Source organism: Sus scrofa, chromosome 10 (assembly GCF_054392235.1).
Source record: "Sus scrofa isolate SSC_HxYL_T2T_F1_AM1 chromosome 10, Sscrofa_HxYL_maternal_Yorkshire_Landrace_v2.0, whole genome shotgun sequence".
Classification (NCBI taxonomy): Eukaryota; Metazoa; Chordata; class Mammalia; order Artiodactyla; family Suidae; genus Sus; species Sus scrofa.
Genome location: NC_139392.1, coordinates 53204254 through 53217145, shown reverse-complemented (window position 1 = coordinate 53217145; position 12892 = coordinate 53204254). Strand labels below are relative to the sequence as shown.

General features: G+C 47.8%; 1 protein-coding gene across 6 annotated transcripts in view; it reads right to left on the bottom strand.

Annotated features, from left to right (window-relative positions):
* PTCH1 (patched 1) overlaps positions 1 to 12892 on the bottom strand; it is a 75952-nt gene that overhangs the window by 47106 nt on the left and 15954 nt on the right. The window lies entirely within an intron of this gene.

The following is a 12892-nucleotide window of genomic DNA, read 5'->3' as shown; positions in this document are numbered from 1 at the left end:
GCGGACTCGATCAATACCAAACGCCTAAGAAATACTCGCTAAACCTCTGAACTGCGGTCCTGCTTGTCACACGCACAAACCTAGTGCACACATGCTTCGGGCACCTTCTGACTGACACACCATATGTATTAAGGGTGGAGGGGGTGGGGGGGGGAAACTTGAGACACCTTTTCCTTGCAGACCAGACCAAATACCCCAGCTACAATTTCTTTCACTTGTATAAACAATGTGCCCCTGCAGCACATTTCAAGATAAATGGCTTCAATTTACACTTTTCTACTAAATAATCTGGCCAGGGTAACAAGGAAATGTTTCTTCAGGTTGGAAAAAGAAACACGGAAAGGTGGCAAATGTGTATTTAGCACCAAACTTGCCGGGAGAAGATAAATAATGTGATTCATGTCAGATGCACTCGGGAAATCCCACTTGAGAGGAAACAAACCCACCAGCCAGGGTGGTCTCGGGCCCGCCCTGGAGCCTGCTCGTCTCAGACTCACCTGGGCAGCATCCAGAAAGCACAGGTGCCAGGCTGAGTCGCCTGGGGGTGGGCTGCCTGTGTTCTCTGCAAGCTCCCCTGGTGATTCTGAGCCCCGCCCCAGCTTCTCCAGCAGGTGGCCAAAGCTGGGCCTGGAAGCCAGCAGAGCGAGGCACGAGTGATGCTGCCACTGAAAGCTGCTTTTTTTGTCTTCCTCCTCAGGTCCCAGGCTGTCCTTCAGTTAGGGTTTTTGGAACAGGCTGAGCTCAGGAGGCTGGGAGGTATGGCGGGAAGGGAGCCTTGCTTCGCAGCAGGGCTGGTGCATGGGCAGGGCAGCTTGAGCTGAAGCTCTGAGGAAGCTGCTCTGATCCACCACGGGGAAGGGCGAGGGCTTTGCAGGAAGGCCAGGAGGGGTAGCAAACAGAATTCTCGAGCATCCTCACCCCCACACACCCCCGGGGTCCCTAAGGCACTGTACGCTGAATGTTGCAAAGCAGGCCTCCAGCTATCTTTCAGAAAGAACCCTCAGGGATCATCTTCCGTGTTCCCACGAGGAGAAATCCTTTTGCTTCAAGTTGAGTACTCAAGGACATAAACATTTGGTTTGAGCAAGTAAATAAGGACTGGGAACGGAGGGTTGTTTAGTTCTCTTGGCATTATTTTATAAACAAGGGGGCAGGCTAAAAAGAAAACGATGCCCTCATTAGGAAAACGAGTCTGGATTCACAGACCAGTCAGATCATCTGTGCAGGTTCATGGCGATGGCCAAAGCCACCGGGGAAACCCTGTCGGATGAGCCTGAATGTACTGGGGGGCGAGGGGGGACCAGAGGGGGAGGGGGAGAGGGAGAGAAGGGGGAGTGGAAGGCGGAGGGGAAGAGAGGGAGAGGGTCCGTGGGCTAGAGAAAGGATTTAGATGCTGCAGAGAACTTGGACGCATGCCCCAGGGATTCACCGAGGACCTTCAAGCAATCTGAAGTTCAAGAAAGACCAGAGGAAACCAGAGGAAGCAACTTGCAACAGAGGATGAATTGACATAATGCCACCAGCCTTCTCAGGATGCTCCACTGAGGCTGCCTGCAGCCAGGGTCTGGCTCCTTCTGGCAGGAATCACAATGTGGTATTTCAACCAATTAACTAGGGAACTGAATTACACTCAATCCACATTCTCTAGAGATAGAAAAGCTATTGGAGGCAAAAAAAAAAGAAAAAGGCAATTATTAGTCCAGAGGTCACTTCTGAAAAGCTACAGAGCTGCACACCAAGGATCTCCAAAGAGCCTTTTGGCGGGGGGAGACCCTCAACTCCTTCCATTTTTCTGGCTCTAGGGCACCAATGCCCCATACCTAAAAATCATTTATGTTTCCACCTGCCTCCTCACGCACTGGCCCTAGCACATGACTTCTCATCCTGCTTACAAAGTCCTTTCACTCCTTTTGCCTTTGCTGAAGCTGAAAACTTCAGCTGAATCAAAGCCACGAGGTAAAAACCAACACCACCAAAGGGGGACCACAGACTTCCTCTCCCCACCCCCACCTCAGCAGAGCAGCTGCCTGTGACAATAACCAATAAGGTGATGACCCAAGAGAAGGCCACAAAAATAAGAATCAAATGGTCAAGTTCATGCTGCTGAGAAGAACTTAAACTACATGCTTCTAGACCAGCGTCCTAAGGGATCAAGTAATTTACCACAGAGGTTTTCAGAAAAGACACCACTTCCTACAAGATAGAAAAGGTATTTCGGGGATGCCACGATGTCACCTTTTTAGAATTTTTGAGATGCGTTATCTAAATAAACACAGATATTTAATTTTTAAGATGTATATTTATATAAACACAGATATTTAATAAATTCTTAGGATGTCTATTTAGATAAACGCAGACATGTCTGTCATGTCTCTAGAATGGCAAATATTTCTGTTCTTCCCCCTTTTTGCTCTAGTGATAAACAGGAATATATTGCTCATGAACAACCAGGTTCAACCAAGATAAGACTATTATCATAGGAACATGCAGCAACGAGGGATGAAGGACGCTGAATTCTAAAGCCTCCTCAACCAGCTATGCTGTCTCTTACTTTGGAGTACTGCTGAATTAGATTTACTTTTCCATATGGTGTGGCTGCATTTTTACCTAACATTTCATCTGATATAACCAAATGTGTTTTGGAAAAAACTATTCAGAAACTTCATAGAAATGGACTTGATATCCACTTTCTTGGATACATACTCGTACCACGACTCATTCAGCCAGCAAGCATCTGGGGGATGCGTGCTATGTGTTGGGGTGCATGGTGGATAAGCAAGTTCCAAGAGGTTCCTGGCCAGTGAAGCAAACAGGCAATACACAAGTAACCAATGCGGGAGGTTCATGGCATGACAAGCGCCATGGAGGAAATCAAGTTGGCCACTTAAATGGAGTTGCCAGGGAAGACCTAAAAGGAAGAAACATTCTGGCCAGGGGAACCAACAAACTGCAAAACCCTCAGGTTTGGCTTGCTGCAGGAAGAGAAGAGTGGCTGGAGCGTGGTGAGACAATAATTACATCATGCACTTGGTGGCAGTGGTAGACTTAGCTCCTTCTCAGGTGTTCCTGTGTCATAAGCTGCAAAGCCCTCATAGGGTCTTACATCAGCATTCACCCAAGGCATGCTGAACGAGCTACCAGGAACAGAAACCCCTTTGGACAGAGCAATTTTGCAGACCTGACTTGTGCTACTCTAGCAAAGGCCTATCCCAAATCACAGCTGAGTGACAGCCAGAGCTGTTCTTTGTCTTGCTGTCTTCCTTACCATGCACCAGTGTGGAGTCAGGCCCTCAGGAAGCCCCAAAGAACCCATTTCAAGTGACTGAAATTACTGATGTGGTCTGGGGGAGATGGTTTGCTTCCTTCTTTTTTTCATTTTCAAGGTTTTCTTTATTATTGTCAAAATAATCTCATGAAGTACTGCAGGGTCATTTTCGACTACTGAGCAGAATGACCCAAAAGCTCCAGTACTGGTGATAGAGATGCAGGTGTCCAGCCATAGGAACAGTGCTTATTGCTGTGTGGTGTTTTATAAATAATATTTACCCATTTCCCTTTGTGGGTAAATTTTATTTCTTCATCTTTTGGCAATGAATATGTACGATGAAAGACTTCCACATGGCAGAAAAAGGAAGCTCCAAAAGCTACGTGAGAGGAATGTGAATTAAACTCAATGCAAAAATATGCATCTCTATCATATTTTCAAGTCTCCTCATTTTTTTTTTTTTTTTTTGGTCCTTCTTCCAAACTCAATGACTTTAACAACAAAATACCAACCAAGCTTTTACCGCATACCTCAGAGAATGGTGTGCAGACTGACAAATAGGTGACATTTCCCAGACGCTAAACCAGGAGCTAAGCAGCATCCACCACTTATTTGTTGACTGCGGGCACGTATGATCACCCTTATTTTATAGAGCAGGAGACAGAGCTGCAGAATTCGGGGAGATCTGCCCATGGTTACCTGGCTGATCAGAGGTGGAAACAGGCTTTAACCCCGACCCTAACTGCCCTGTAAGCCTCGGGCTTCTGAGCACCAGCTGAGGGTATGGGTCCAGGAGTGCCAAATTCCACATGCCAGACTAGTGTAAGCTCATAGATAGAGCTTTTAGAATGCACCAAAGAATTACACAGGGCAAATAACGGGTATCCTTATTTATAGGAAAATATTGTCTCTCAGATTTTTTGCCACTACCAAGGAGAGTTTTTTCCCTGGGGCCCCCATGGGCAGCAGTACACGGGCCCCATTTGGCTCTGGTCCCCAGAGGCACCTGTCTCAGAGGGCACAGACAGACGAGGGCACCCAGAGAACAAGCAGCCCTAACTCTTTACCTGCAAATTCTGCTATCTTGTTTTCCAGAAATCTGAGTTGCTTAAACCCTTGCTCTGAAAGAGCAAGGGTGCTGAAAGAGCAAGGGTGAAAAGCATCACTTCCGCAAAAAAAAAAAAAAAAAAAAAAAAGCTCTTGATCAAGTTCTGCTGATCCTCTCCTCCCAAATCAAACCAAGGATAGTTTTCCAAGGTGAAGAGGGGCTGTGGGAGGTGCGAAATTCCACTCGGGGCTCCACACCTCTGGGCTAACACCGTTCCAGCCCATGGCAGACACGAGACTTGCCCCATGACGTCCTGCGGCTGGATCGCTCCTCGGCACAGCCGTTCGCACAGAGCTTAATAAACATCTGCGGCATTCATGCAAAGAGCTTTTGGCAAAAGCTTATTGTGATCCACATAAAAATGATCTGAGGGACTCGGCAAAGTGCTTTTCCCAATAAATTCCGCGTCCTTTCAGGGAGGCACTGTCCGCTGGCCACTCACCTCGGCGTACACTCCGTGTGTCGGATGAATGAATGAATGAACAGCCTCAATACAGAGCCTTGGGAACAGGCAGTCATCTGTATAAGATATTAATTCTCCCCAAAGCCTCAAAAAGTCAATCAGTCAAAACAAATGACCCTTTCAGCCTGAAAAGTACCCACTCAGAGTCCAATTAGGAAAATGGGGTCTGTGTATATGCAAGTCGGGCATTTGCATTTGATTAATCCCATGAATTATCTAACAGCCTCTAGAGAGATTTTTTTCCCCCTCTTTCGTTGATTCTGATCCTTCTTTCAATCTCGCAATGAGTTATTGTGAGGGTGAAAAAGTACACATCTCTAAAAGGGTGTAGCTGCAAAATTATTAGAACCAGCTCATTTTCTAAACTGAAAAAAAAAAAAAAAAGATTCTGTAATTTTGGGCAATTGGCTGAAAACTTCTACGCCATGAGTTTTAGACAGTCTTCCACCCATGTCTTTTATTCATGACCAGCCAACTGCTGCTTAAGCTTCTGGGCTGTTTTGCTCCTGATGCGATTGTGCCCTTGGGTGTTGCCATGGGAAAATGCTAGAATCAGATAACCCAAAGAGAATGTGTCTTCATGAAGTAAGTCTGGGGCGATAAAAGCCACAAAAACAAGACAAGAGCAGGACAGACACATCATGAAGCCTCCCCAGGGACCGAGGGGGGTGGTGGTGAGGAGGGCCAAGTGCAGCAGTAGGAACAGCTCTGAGCATGCGCCTGTCGCAGGCCCCCCACACCAGCTGTTTGCGGGGCCATCTGTTCCCACCCGGGCTGCTTCCTCTGAATGGCTTTCCCTGAAGCCGCCCGCTCGCCCTGTCGGACACGATCAGGTCAGCCTAGCGCTCTGCCCACCCTGGACCTGGACCTGCTGCCTGCCACAGCTCCCCCCCTCCGGTATTTCTTACAGGGCCACCCGCTCCTAAAATGACACTGCATCTGTCAAGAGGCCCGTTCTTCCTTGGTCACTTGCTGCTGTGGCCAATGAGAGCCAGGGTCAGCCCCACCTGAGACCGGCCAAGTCAAGTCCGGCCTGCAGACCTGTTTCTCCTGGCTTCCGGCAGGATGCGGCAGCGCACAGCTCCGCTGAATCCCTAAAGGCATACTTGCCCAGCTGGGAACTCCTGGGGTAGTCCAACCATGATTTCACCCAATTGCTGCCAGCGAGCAGGTGCAAATCCCAGTCCTGTCCTTCTGTAGAAGCTGGGCAAGCCCAGGAGGGTCTGACCCAGAGCAGCAGGCTCACTCACGGGCAATGCCGCAGCAGGAAGCAGAACTCAGGGACCAAAAAAAGACAGCATGCTGTGCGCATGCTCTAAGTTCTCTTAAGTTCTCGGTTCAGGCCTCCTAACAGCCTCATTGAAAAAATAAAAAGAGAAGGCAACCCAACAACCACAACAAAACCAAATGCTCGCGAGGCTGCGGGCTCTCTCTCCAGCATTCAGGCTGTTGAATAACATTAACCCCAGTTCCCTTCTCCCAGCTTCTGTGGCGCTGACATCACCTCTGTGAACAGTCTTCTTGCCATTCTCCAGCCCAGGCCTCCTTTCACTAGCCTCCTACTTGAGTGGGCGTGGGGGGTGGGGTGGCGGGGGCACAATTCAAGTCCCCACCTTCTCACACAGCCTGTGGAACTCCATGCGGGCCTGATTTCTCTCCCACACTGACCCTTCTCTCTGCATCTGTGTGGGGAGATGGTCGTCACTGGGGGCCACTTTCACGATTGTGTCGCCATCAGGATTAGCTGGATTAGGGGCCCCATGCATAAGGACCCCCTGGCGCTGTGAGGAAGTTTCATCACTAGGTCAGCATCGTGTGAACTATGTTCTGTCCCCACCACCACTCCTCAGAGCCCCCAACCGCAAAAGTGAGGGGGGGAGGGAGGCGGAGGGGCAGGAAAAAAGCTTGCAGAGCAGAAATGCATGAACCAGCGATAAATCCCCCCATCGTGCACATTGAGGGGCACGAACCACGGGCAACCGTCTCCCTTTTAAACAAGGAAGCGACATGTTTCTTTAATCTATAGAGAATTTCATGGGTCTGACAGTGGCGGTAGGTGGACAGGGAAGCACAGCTGCTGCAAAACACAAGGACCTTGTCTCTCTAGCCCTGTGCTAAAGTCGGTCGAGCAGTTGGGGAAGCGAGGCAAACTGTGGAAACTTTCTTATACTTATTCCGTTCAAGGTGAACCAACACCTCCATGCAGGTCAGTTTCCATTCTCCGAAAGGACCAGCTCAACCTCACTCAGAGGGGGATGCTCCTCCTTAATGGAAAGGAATAGGGCGTGGACAGAAGCAGTGGAGGGACTGGGAGGGTGGGGGCGGGCGTGGGGGCGAGAGGCGGGGTTGAAAACCCAAAGCACGACTCTTAATTCTTGGAAAAATTCACTGCGGGCAAGGTTTCCTCCCAGGAAATCCCTGGGCCCATTCACCGACCCAAATCTCCAGCCCTGGCCGCCCGCTCATGTGGACCCTGCCTGAAGTGGACACAAAGTGCAGAGAGAGGGATGGGATGTCTGCAAGGGCGTGTGAGTGTGTGCGTGTGCATGCGTGTGTTTGATACGACAGTCCCTCGTGCACAGAACCGGGCTGTTCCATCAAAGCCGTATCTGTTATATTTCTTTCTCTTCTGTTTGGCGTATTCACCAACAAGAGAAAAGGAGGTAAGCTTTGGCGGCCCTGACCTGCAGCTGGAACACAATACTTTCGCACAGCCCTGCCGACCCCTGACATAAATTTTACACCGCAGCTGGCATTTACACACTCAGCATTACCATATGTATAGCTGCTCGGTGCTAATTATGCTAATCACCTGTCTAACTCGCTGCTGCGAAAAATGGTTGTATTTAGCAGTCCAGTGCCTACCAATGCAGCTTACTGTGTGGCTGAAATGTACATTCAGACGGCCCTGAATGGCAAGATTTTTCCACGTTGCTGGCTACATTCAGGCCTCAGAAAAATTTATTCAAGTCAACTGGTTTCGGTCCGCAACAAAAAAGTTACGAGAAAAAAGTGAGTGTGTTCTTGCCCTAACATTCTGGATCTGCTTGCAAGCAAAATGATAAATCAATTGGTGTGGGAAACAAAAAGGGAGAGAGATTTCTTTTTGGAGCCATGTGAAACTGTAGCCTATTTAAAAAAAAAAAAAAAAAAAAGGAAGAAAAAAAAAAAAGGAAAAAAGGGTCATCCTATTCCCCAAATCTCTAGAAAGAGCAGTTAATAGATATTTAGCCCTAATCCCAAGTCTCTCAAATTGCAAGCTTTGTTTGCAATTAAGCGAGGTATTAAACATGTGCAATTTTTTTTTTCTTTCTGGATCATGTGTGGACGAAAACGTGTGGACTATCGCTTTTGAACTTATTATTACAACACTGTTATGGGGCGGGGTGAGATCAGGTGAGAGGAAAGAAATAAGGTCTTTGGTAGGTAGGGAAAATCCTTTTGTTATTTTACCTTTTAGAAAGCTTCTACTTAAAGAGACACTGTGTGATATTCAGGTCTAGTCTGTGATGTTTTCTGGTTTCTCCACTAAAGGGGCAAAGGAAGCCAGGGAATGGGGGTGGGCAAGATGGGAGAAATCAAAGGAGAATAAAGTTGGTGGGGGGAGGGAGGGAGAGGGAGAGAGAAAAGCCTACGGTTTCCTTCATCTCAAAATTCCTGTTTTTATCATCAATGTTTCTTCAAGGCATTTTTCTCAGCTCACCGTATAGAATGGATTTCTCATGACAGTATTGCCACAGGTTGTTTTAACCACTCCCCCAAATCCAAACTGAAATTTCATTTCCTCCTAACTTACAGGATACCTTCCCATTCATTAAACGAAACGAAACCAAACCAAACCAAACCCTGGATCTAGTCACTGTAAGGACTGCTTAAAATTTGACTATTAGGGTGTATGGATAATGTCTACGCATCCCAATGTCCTTGAACTGCCCCTAGCATGGGATACACATTCTGCTGGAGGGTGGCCCAAAGCGCTGTTACTTTCTCATCTCCAAATGATCCTCATCGCCAGATGCTTTATTGAAAGTTAAAAACTAGGAGCAAACTGGAAGGCGGTTTATTTTGCAGCATCACTTGGTCTCTCCCTCCGTGGTACACAACACCAGATGTGATGAATCTTAGGTTTACACAGGGAAGGTGGACCGCCCCGGGAGGCTTTCGCAGACACTGGAGGGGGGCTGTGAAAGAAGGTGGCCTCTCCTTGCTATGCGTCACGCTCCTTTTAATGTAACGCACAGCACATGGAAAAGCGTGATGCTCACGGTAACGTGAAGACGCTGTTGTGAAGACAAGAGCCTTCTTCCTATCAGCCCCCCCCCCCCCATTCTGTTCAACACTTTGTAAGCTTATCTGACCCAATGAAGCAACATTAGCCAAGCCACATCTTGTTCTCTTTGGCATCTCAGTGCAAGCTGCGTTTCTTGGCCAGTCCAAAGGATGAATTCACCTGGGTTTTTGTGGTTCCCAATCTTGACGATGCAGCCAAAAACACCAACGACAGGATCGCTATTGTGCTTGCTGTGAGGGCTTACCCCTCTCATTCCCTCTCAATCTCCCGTTCTTCTCAAATCGGAGATGGACCACCCTGCCTCATGGCACAGACCAGTGTTTACATTGCAGTACTTGACTGTGTAATACATCTGGCATTTTTGGGCAGGATTCCTGAGCTAGGGGCCAGAAGCCCTTAAGCAATGATTTAAGGGGAAAAAAATCATGCACACTGACTGAACAGAGCCCACTGCCAGCTCCCTTTGCGTACTTTCGCACACGTTTCATCAATAACTGAAGGCTACCTGGGGTGATAAATTGGGCAGGTCTACTGTTTTTCGTTGATTCCGACTGTAACGAATCAAGCTTCTGCTGCACATAATAAGTAAGAATAAATAAATAATAAATAAAGCCTTGCTTCTCACTTTCAGAGCCAAGGGTGTTTGGGGACGCACAGGCAGTGGGGACTCTTTGGGCCAACTCACACCTGGGTTTCTGGGTTAGAAAAAAGGCCCTGCCTCCACATTATAAATCTCTCCAACAACAAACTTGTCACTCATTAACAGGTACCTGACTGCCCACCAAGCATACAGTTTCCTTAACACAGGACAGCTGTTTTTCCAACTCTGCTCTAAATAAACCCCCAACACAACAAAAGGGTCACAGTCTCGAAGGGACTGAGCACAAGATGCGTCTTTCTGTACCTACGACTCCTACTAAAGAGCAGCTTCTCAATGGCAGCATTCTACTGTTTGGGAAGGCTAGTTATTTCCATCAAATGTAAAGATATAGGTAGAAGAAAAACAGACATGTTGCTGTGTAAGGGCGACAGCAGCCCTATATCCAACTGAAGAGAAAAAAAAATCTACAAAGTAGTGCCATAAAGCACCCAAATTCAGAGTCTGGAAGCAAAGAATGAGTAGGGAACGTGCCTCTGTTTTGGTGACCCTGATGCTGTCTGTGTCGTGGAGGAAGATTTCCACTGAGGAAACCCCAAGGAGCTTCTTCTTTCCCTCTGGACGGCCAGAGGGGGCCTTCATGAGCAAGGCCGTCTGCTTTTTGGGATGTCAACTGAGATTTCTCATGTGGATGGACCAAGTCGTAACCCTGTAGAGTCAGTCAAAAAAAAAAAATACTGGATGTGGAAACCTGTCCTTTCCTTTCTCTATCCAAGCTCCATGTTCCCTTTGGCTTGGTGTGAGTTCCATCCAGGGAGAGCCTGAGGTAGGGTACCTGGGCTGCAGTGTCACCATGTACAGGTATGTCACCTGCCATCTCAGAAATGCCACAGGACCCAATTCTTCCACAGCTCATATGGCACATGAAGCATGAGGGGACTGAGATTTGTCTCGCAGTCCTCATGACAATGGATTCTAAGGTGCCCTCGAAAGCTCATGAAAGGGGAGGTAGTGGGGTGGGTCGGGAGCTTGGGGTTAACAGATGCAAACTGTCGCCTTTGGAATAGATTAGCAAAGAGATCCTGCTGTGTAGCACTGGCAACTAGGTCTAGTCACTTATGATGGAGCAGGATAATGTGAGAAAAAAAATGTGTACCTGTATGTGTAACTGGGTCACCATGCTGCACAGGAGAAAAAAAAAATTGTACTGGGGAAATAGCAGGTAAAAAAATAAAGAAATAAATTTAAAAAAAAAAAAAAGCTCATGAAAATGTTCTTCAATGGGGGATGCACATCTGCTGCTGTCAGCCCCCACCAAAGAATACGGTCTTGGAACCAACCCTTCTCAGAACCCGAAGGATGCAAAGGGTGGCTGGGCATCTAGCATCTCCCATAGCTGGCTTGCAGTCACACATTTTCTACTTCCCTCCTGTTGGTCTGTGATCAACCAGATGTACTCCTCTTTCTGATGTCACACTAGTAACTCCAGAGAGCCACTGGGAGGAAATGATTTGGGCAGTGTAGGAAAAGGTGGGTAGAGGGAGCGGTGGAAGAAAGAGAAGGGAGGAGGAAGGGGAGATGAGCAGAGGGATACAGGATGAAGGAGGAGGGAGGAAGGAGAAGAGGTTCTGGGAGCCAATGAGCAGCAAAGGGGAATGACACTATAGAATAACAGCATCATACAGCTATGGCCACTATCACAGGATCTCTCACATAGGTGGAAATGCCTCAACTTCTTTTTTTTTTCTCAAAATAGTGCAAAATCCTGCTGAGTTAAAATACCATAATTCTGCAAAATAGCTTCTCTTAAAATCCGCTCTCCTTTCAAATAATGTAAAGTTCTTCCACACGTGGTTTAAAAGCCAGAAAAACTTTGTACAATAAAACACCCCCCACCCAAAGAGGTGAACAGACTTCTCTTCGGAGGCTAAATCTGGGCAGATGGATGACATGGACAAAGGGCGAGGAGGGGGGCCACCATATAAGCAGCCCCTTCCACTGCATAACTGTGACACCCCCCTCAAAAGGAGAAGGGCAGACAAGCTACAGCTCAGCCTGCGTGGACAGAGCTCCAGGGGTCACAGGGAGGTCAGCTTTGAAGGAGAAATCCCAATGAAATATAAACATGGCATTGTGGAAACCAGACAAATCTCCCATAGCTTGTCCAGCCAGTGTTAATCTCGCCATCAGCTGTGGCGCATAATCCAAACAAACCGATCCGGCGGTTCATACATCTGGAAGCTGTCATTTTCTGGGGCCTCCAAGCAGTGGTTCCCTGCTATCTGAAACACTCCATACATAGCCCAGCCTGGCTTCTCAACACGATGGAGGGTCAATAGTGGCAGGTGGCAAAGTGATGGGAAGGAGTCGCAGGGTCAGCTGCCCTGGGAAGAAGGCACCTGAGGCCACTTGCTGTTCTTCAAGCAATGATTGCCAGGCATTAATTTTTCAATCATCTTTCTCCAGATGTGAAAAATACGCCACAATTGCTTCCACCTGTATGCACGTGTCCGCGACCAGCATCTGATCAATATCTTGCTAAAACATATATTCATCATTTGTAAAAGTGACTCAGGGACCAAGGAGCAGAAAAGAGCTGCTGCATTTCATTCCTTCTGTCCCTCGTGAAATGTCCCCGAAAGCAGAACTTGGGTGATAACCTTGGAAAGGCAGGAGGAGCAGAGCCCGCCCTGCCTCTCCGGCTGACGGGCGTCAGTCCCTGGCTGTCACTTTGGTTCTGCTTCACGAGAGCACCTGGGGGAAAGCGGTGTGTGACAGGAACATCTGGAGGCTTAGACCACCAAAGAGCCAACAGCTACGTGGGCTCTGGAAAGGAGCAGTTATTGCCAGATGAACAAAATCCAGTGCTGTCTTTTATTGCTTTTGACACCGTCACCCTTGTGCTCGAAGCCTTCAGCCTATGTGCTCGAAATGCAAGGAAGTCTACCTGCAAAATTAAGTTAACCTGAAGGAAAAGGGAAATCAAGTATTCGGACAGAAAGCTCTTCCTCTCTTCTGTGGCCTGCCTCCTCCCCCTGCCCCACCTTGTCATGGTGTCTTTTAAATTTGCGATTCGATGTAATTCCCAGAATCATCAAAAATTTAAATTATTAGCATGAAAAGAAATCAGTTACCCAAGTCTGTGTAAATGCGGGGATGGGGGAGGG